The sequence below is a fragment of the Macaca fascicularis genome, chromosome 2 (assembly GCF_037993035.2).
Source record: "Macaca fascicularis isolate 582-1 chromosome 2, T2T-MFA8v1.1".
NCBI classification, from domain to species: domain Eukaryota; kingdom Metazoa; phylum Chordata; class Mammalia; order Primates; family Cercopithecidae; genus Macaca; species Macaca fascicularis.
The window spans coordinates 145,070,120-145,077,881 of NC_088376.1; positions in this window are offsets into that span (position 1 = coordinate 145,070,120).

Genomic DNA, 7,762 nt, shown 5'->3' on the forward strand with positions numbered 1-7,762 from the left:
TTTTTTTTTTTGAGCAAGCTCTCTCCAGTGTCTGGAACAAAACATGGTTCATAATAGGTGTTCAACAAATGACTAATGAAAATGGAAGAAACAAAGGAAGGAAGGAGGGAGGGAGGAAAGTAAGAATGGAAAAAGGGAGGAAGGAAGAACAGAAGGGATATTCACGTAGGCCAAGGAATAAAGAGGCTATCCACTTGATACAATAATTTTGTAATTCTGTACGACAGGTAATAAATGAAAGAAAATCTGTGCACTCAACTCTCATAAGGTGACTGCAAGCAATTCAAAATGTGCCAAACCATTAAAGGTTAGAAACAGGCAGGGGACCCAGTGTTTCCACACAGCGATGTAGACTGAAAGCAACAAGGGAAAGCAAGGAGCAGGGAGAATGTGCGACCATCATTCCAATTTTCTCTATATCTCCGTGCCAAGCTGTATATACATGAATTGCTAACTGCATGACTAATGTGAATCTCAAAGAAAGAATCTGAGTCAAAAGCAACCTCGGGGTTATTAGCCATGGAAACAGGAGGGAGAGTGTGGTTATTAAACACTGTTGTCAAAGAACAAAGAAGGGCCAAAAAAAGAAGAAACTCAGTAAGCAATGGTTCAGTATTCTGTCACATTCATTTGAAGGAAATTGGGTGACGTCCAAAGTTTTAATGTGTGAGCAAAGTGACTGAATAACCCTGGGAGAACTTGTCATCTTGGCAGGCTCTGCAAAATAGCTTATATGTATAACTATTGTAATAACAGACACAAAGCGTTGATATTTACAAGGGTCTGTAAGAATGTGTAGTAAGATATGTCTAGGAGTGGTCCCCAGAAAATCCCAGAGCGGTAAGAGTCATAAACTAGGTACAAATTCCAAGAGTTGACCAAAGCATTAGCAATAAAATAAATATATTTTTGACACACGAAGAGAAGAGAGGCAAGGACTCCTGCAGGTAGATTCAATAGGAATGTAATATAATACTTGTGGTTATGGACAGTGAAAATGTTTAAATATCTACAGCGTCAAATTGACATGTATTAACCCTTGAACTGATAATGGGTTCTACTCATTTAGGTTGTTTCCTTCACCCTCCAAAGATGGTAACTTTAAGTTTACTGTGTTAGCTGGAACAGAAAGTGACTCATTTTACAGACAACTTGACAAGAATATAAAGTTAGGAAAGGATGGTATGAACTGTGTCCTATAAATACCAAATTCCTTTTCTAAAGTCATTGCTGAGGAAATAGTAAAATAGAACAACCCAGGAAGTCCAGGAAAATTACATGGGAGAGTAGTCAATAGATTGCAAAGGGGGAAAATATGAGCATTTCTGAGCAAAACAACAACAACAACAAAGTGACTTTGATGTGATGACTATGACACCTAAATGGAGCATAGAATCTAGGACAGAGAGCCGCCTCTCATTTGTGAGAGCTCAGAGAGTGAGAGTTGTGCTGAGTAATTTTGCTTGGCAATGAACTTAATACCTTCTTCTTCTTCCCCCAATTAAAAAAACTGCAAAATTAGACGAGGTAACAGAGGTAGATTATCGCCCTTCTAAAGCCAACTTAACATTCCAAGCATTTATATACCAAATTGCAAGCACTCTGATATATGAGAAGTGGAGTCCATTTTGCTACCTTGCAAAAGGAGCTTCAGCTTCCCATTTCTCTTGCCTTATGGTTCATATGATGAGAACGACCCAGATGGGTTATCCCTGACAAACAAAGAGACCCAAAAGAGTGATACTGACAACCCAACCCTGAACCACATCTGCCCTAAGAGCTGGCAAGTCCTGTGGGCCTTGAGGATGTTCCGTTTGCCCATTCATCTCGAAGAACAAAAGTGTGACTCTTTCAACTGGGTTCCTCTCAAGAATCCAGAGCGTATGATCTATTTAACTGAAGTAGCACAGGAAATCCCCAACGCTAAAAAAAGAAGAGCTAGTCTCAGTGCAACCCTATAAAACTTTTATTATTTTCTAGTCTAGGGATCAAGGCAACATTGAATGAAAATTCGCAGTTCCTGCTTCACTTAGAGGTAGTTCAAGTCAGGGAATCACAGAATTTCACAGCCAAAAGAGATATTCCTGTATATCTACTGCAACATCCTCATGTTCCTGATGAGAATATCATGATCCAGGGAGGAGAGGTGACTTACACAATTTGTTGCTTCATGCATTTATGTAAGAAGCATTTATTGAGCATCAACAATGTACTGCCATGCTGTGCATTTCATTAGGGAGTACAGATAAAATAGTGCCTGAGGCTTAACTCTTGCCCTTAGGAACTTGCCATCAATTTGACAGTTCAGATGAGTAAACTGAGAATGGCACTACTAGGCATTGCCAGAGCACAAAAGAGGACAGTTTGCACAGTGGTGAAGAATGCAGGCTGTGGATTGAGGTACTGTGCGTTCAAACACAGCACCACTGTTTGCATGTTGTGTGACCTTGGGCAATTGATTTCACTTCACTATGCTCCAATTTCCTTTTTATAAAATGTTGAGAACATTAGCATCTATTCCATAGGGTTAGAAAATACATACCTAGTAAAGTATTTAGGAATTTATAACTGATTAATAAATGCAGTAGTAGTGGCAGTGTTATTGTTACTATTATTACTAAAATCAATACTTGGAAGTAAAACAAAAAGCTTCCCAGCATTGGAATGAATAGGCCATGAACATGTTAAAGTTGAAGAAGTACGTTCTGGCAAAAGGAATTAGGTTATTTTCTGATGTTCTGGACCTGGTTTTCTGGACCTAGTTTTCTGGACTGTATTTCTGACTTTTTGTGGCTTTTTGAATGCCCAGCTTTTATCTTGGGTCATAATTGCACTGTGCACACAACTCTAGAGGGTGCTTCTCATGGTCATAAGATTTGATCTCATGTGTAGTCCTAGATTTTTATCTCATGCGTTCCAGCAAATGGCTGTGAAGTTCATAAGGAAGGAGCTAATGCACACAAAGGTCTTGTTTCAGCGGAATGTCTGGCTTCCTGAGATATTTATTCCAACTAATTCACACATGATGAACTACGTGAAAACATGATGTCTTCCACTGTAGACTGTAGGTGCTGCACATTTTGGACTGCTCAGTTATCTGTTACTGAGTAGCCACTCCAAAATCTGGTGCCTGAAAAGACAATTATCATTGAGTCGGCAATTTGGGCAGGGCTCAGTAGTGACTTGTCTCTACTCTGTGCAACGTTGGCTAGGGCAGCTTGACTAGGACCTGGGGAGTCACTTTCGAGATGGTTCACTTACATGGCTGGAGCTGGCAAGTTGGAGATGGCTGTTGGTAGTGAACTAGTTAAAGATGTGAGGTCTCATTTCCTGCCAGCTCTTTATTTGGGCTTCCTTATAGCATGGCTACTTTACGACAGTCAGGTAGCTTACACAGTAGCATAGGGCTCCTAAATGAGTGTCCCAAAAGAACCAAGCAAAAAACTCTGTGGTCTTTTTGACCTACTTTTAGGAATCGAACAGCATTGGCATTGTCATAGTGGTAAGCCATAGTCATAAGATTGAGGGGAAAATAACACAGACCCTCATCTGTCTATAGGAAAGTGTCAAAGTCACATTATGAGAAAAATACGTGAGTGTTTTTTGAAAAATATATCCTGCCAAAAATGCCATTTTTATCCTGCCCACCTATCCAGCACAGTGTTTAACACAGTATTGCTCCTTAATAAATATTTGCTCATTAAATACATATAGCATATGAAAATAAATAAATCAGTGTTACAGTATTATTGCTGTAGTTTCTATTTTTTTACATTGACATTGAGTTTTGGTATCAACCTCGCCCCCTGGTTTGAAATTTTACTCTTCAATATGAGGATTTAATTTTGTACGTCCACAGTTGATCCTGGAGTCTTAAGCTTCTTTGGCGACTAAAGAAAAGATTACAAAGAAAGATTGGTCGTGCCTTTGAGAGTAGTAATATTAATAAATGGAGGTGGGATTTGACTGTAAAGACTTATCAAGTCATCAAAGAATATTCTAAAAGAGAAAGATAGCTCTGAAAGAGGAAAATAATTGATAATGAACTTGGTTGGGATGAAGGGAATAAGATGATGACAAGCAATCTGGCAGCTTCTGGGGGAGCAGCAGCCAAAAGAAGCATCAGCAGAGCTATGTTTAATTAATGAACAGTAGCAGAAGAGGGTGCTCTAAAAAGATTAGAGATAGCAATTGAGGCTATGCCTCCTGGGAGGTATTGGATGACTGAAGTACTTCTGTGTGTGATGTGATTAAAATAATCAACGAGAATGTTGAACATCAAATCATGAATTTAAAAGATTTAGTGTTCCCATCAAAAGCTATAGCAAACATCAAACGATAATTTCTGATTAATCTTGGAGTATGTGGAAGACCACCAATATAATGGCCGCTTTCAAATGTCATGAAGTGTCTTATCCTTTGTCCACTGCAACCTGATGTATTATTGCCCATTGAGATTTTAGCTCTGTGTCCTTATTGTCAAACATATTCAGACCCGAAAATTGCAACTTGAACTTGTAATTTAGGATAAATTACAGATTGTAACTTTTTCCCCTATGTCATCCATAATTCTATTTATTTTTAATGGAAGCAAAGAAAACTGTTTGTCCAATCTTGTTAGTAAGTAGAAACTCCTCAGACTTCAGAAGAGCAACAGAAAAGAGTGCAGTTGTTCACACCACTCCTATTTCACTAATAGCATTTCTTGGACTTTTCCAGAATAGCTTACATTTTGCTAATTTTGGTTGAAGAAAAAAGAAATGTGCTTCTTTAAATCACTTCTTATCACCCTTCTATAAATTTTTGTTGTAGGAGAAAGAGTAATCACATATACCAGGATTTAGCTATCATGCTTCTGAGTGTCCCAAATTAACATGAGGGCAGTATCATTCCCATATCTTCTGACTAAACCATTGTGCCTGCTGTCACAATACTACAATGAAAACATCATGTACCTGAATGGGTTTGAGGAAAAACATGCTATTGTTATGTGATGAAATTTATGTTTACTTATATATTAATGGTATAGGGTTTGTACAGACACCACAGTTTTATCCCTGGATTTAAAAATTACTTCTGGCTCCATCACCCAGGCTGGAGTGCAGTGGCATGATCTTGGCTCACTGCAATCTCTGCCTTTCAGACTCAAGCCATCCTCCTACCTCAGCCTCCCCAGTAGCTGGGACTACAGGTGTGCACAACCACACTCAGCTAATTTATGTGTTTTTTTTTTGTAGAGACAAAGTTTCACCATGTTGCCCAGGCTTGTCCTAAACCCGTGAGCTTGGCCTCACAAAGTGCTGGGATCACAGGCGTAACCCACCACACTGGACTACATAGACAATTCTTCATTTAGCTTCAGATTTACCATGAGGGCTTTAAAATATTATATGCATATATTAAGAGGCTAAATGGTCAAAGACATTGTCTACTTTAAACCATGCTTCTTGAGCTGATGTTTTCTAAGTAGAAAGTTAATTTATGTTTTATTGTTTATAAGCTGGAATTAAAAAGTAAATATATACTTTCATTGGTATAACTCAACCTTTAGATTAACTTATCGGAAGCAAGCTGGACATGAGCCATTCGATATTGATACCATTGACGCAGTGGTGGTGATTCCAGATATGGCAAACTATTTTAACAGACCAAAAGTATTGCATAAAGATATATCAACTACCTCTTCAGAGTGATGGCCATGATTTTGGGAATGACCACTAAGTATGTTGTTGGTTTGTGAAGGTGGGAGATAAAATTCAGATGCTGCTGCAGTTACACAGTGAGACACTGACCCAGAAACCTAAAGTAGTTTTTCTTTATGCCCACTAGCTCATCACTCTCCACTACCACCTTTTCATAGTCCCAATCAGCCTCCATAATTAGATATTTATATGTGTATTAATATTATTTTTTCCTTTTTGTGAGACAGATTCTTGCCATGTCGCCCAGGCTGGAGTGCAGTGGAGCAATCTCGGCTCACTGCAACCTCCACCTCCCGGGTTCAGGTGATTCTCCTGCCTCAGCCTCCCAAGTAGTTGGGATTACAGCATGCGCGACCACACCCAGCTAATTTTTTGTATCTTCAGTAGAGATGGGGTTTCACCATGTTGGCCAGGCTGGTCTTGAAGTTCTGACCTTGTGATCCGCCCACCTCGGCCTCCCAAAGTCCTGGGTTACAGTCATGAGCCACCGCAGTCCGGCCTGTGTGTTAATATTATTAAGTATGAGAGGTCCCTGATAGAAAGCCCATGAGTAATTTGTGTTCTCTCTGTATCACCAGGAAGTACTACAGGGTTTTGCTTATAGGTAGGTGCTTCGCTAGTTTTTACCGAAGGCTAGTTTTTACCGAAGGGTTAAAACCGCCATGTTGGGAAAAAGATTTCTCATTTAAACCCAATGAGAGCAATGCTGGGATCATTCCTGTCTTACTGCTATAAAAGAATACCCGAGGCTGGGTAATTAAGAAATAAAAGAGGTGTATTTGGTTCACAGTTCTGCAGGCTGTACAAGAAGCATGGCACCAGCTTCTGCATCTTGTGAGGGCCTCAAGCTGCTTCCACTCATGGTGGAAGGAGAAGGGGAGCTAGCATGCACAGAGATCACTTGGCCAGAGAGGGAGCAAGAGAACGAGAGGTGGGAGGTGCCAAGCTCTTTTTTAACAACCAGTTCTCACAGGAATTAATAGAACGAGAACTCACTCACTGCCCCTTCCCCACAAGGAGGGCATTAGTCTATTCATGACGGGCCTTCTACCCGCCGGCCCCAAACAGCTTCCATTAGGCCCCAACTCCAACATTAGGATCAAATTTTGCCAGGAGATGTGAAAGTGTCAGATACCCAAACCACAGCAGTTCCCAAGCATAGAATCGGGGCCTCCAGCTGATTCTCAGGTCACCAGCATTGTCTTCTCCCTGGCAACAGAGTCACAGGAGTTGAATTCGGAATGTCTTTTCTTTTTCACATTTTCTTTTCACGTGCTCCTTTAGGCATCCTTAATATCTCAAAGTGGCATCCATGCTCTAAAGCCCTCAAGAGAGTCAAGTCATGTGGAGGAAACATATGAGTGAAATCTAGCAAAAAATAATAATAAATATGATGTAGCAAACCATCTCATCTTTCAGTTAGTGGCATCTCCCTCCAGGGTGAAGAGTAAATGTTGACTAGACCATGTTGTCAGTCCAAAAGAAGGAAAATGGCTTTATCTGTTCAGAGGCTTTATTGTTTTCTCTTCGGAGGCTTCTGACTGAACAAGATTAGCTGCACCATTTCTTGGTTGTGAGTTTCTGTTTGTTCTCCTGTGCATGTCCTACAGCATCTGGCATGGCACTTTGCCCACAGAAGACCCTCAGCAATATCTGTTGACTTGAACTGAGTCACTCTATTTAGCTATTTGGAGGCAAATGTGGTAGAAGTGGAAGAGAGAGAAAAAAAAAAGTAGTAATGTGGTTGGACCATTGCACTGTTCAAATTTGAGGATTTAGTATGGGCAGTGGCACTTCTGAGCTGTGTGATCTTCATTCAGTTGCTTATACTCTCAAAATTTTAGTTTCTCCCTTTATAAAATAATGTCATATTTAATAAAATGATATAATTTTTGCAAAGGTTTTGGCAGAATACCCATGGAGTGTGTGAGCATATATGCATACTCCCCTACAAATAATAAATGAATGTTTATTAACAAATGCAAAGTAAAACTTAACCCTCCACAATAATCTCCTAAACCCTCATAAAACCAACATAATCATAGTATACAAACTCCCCC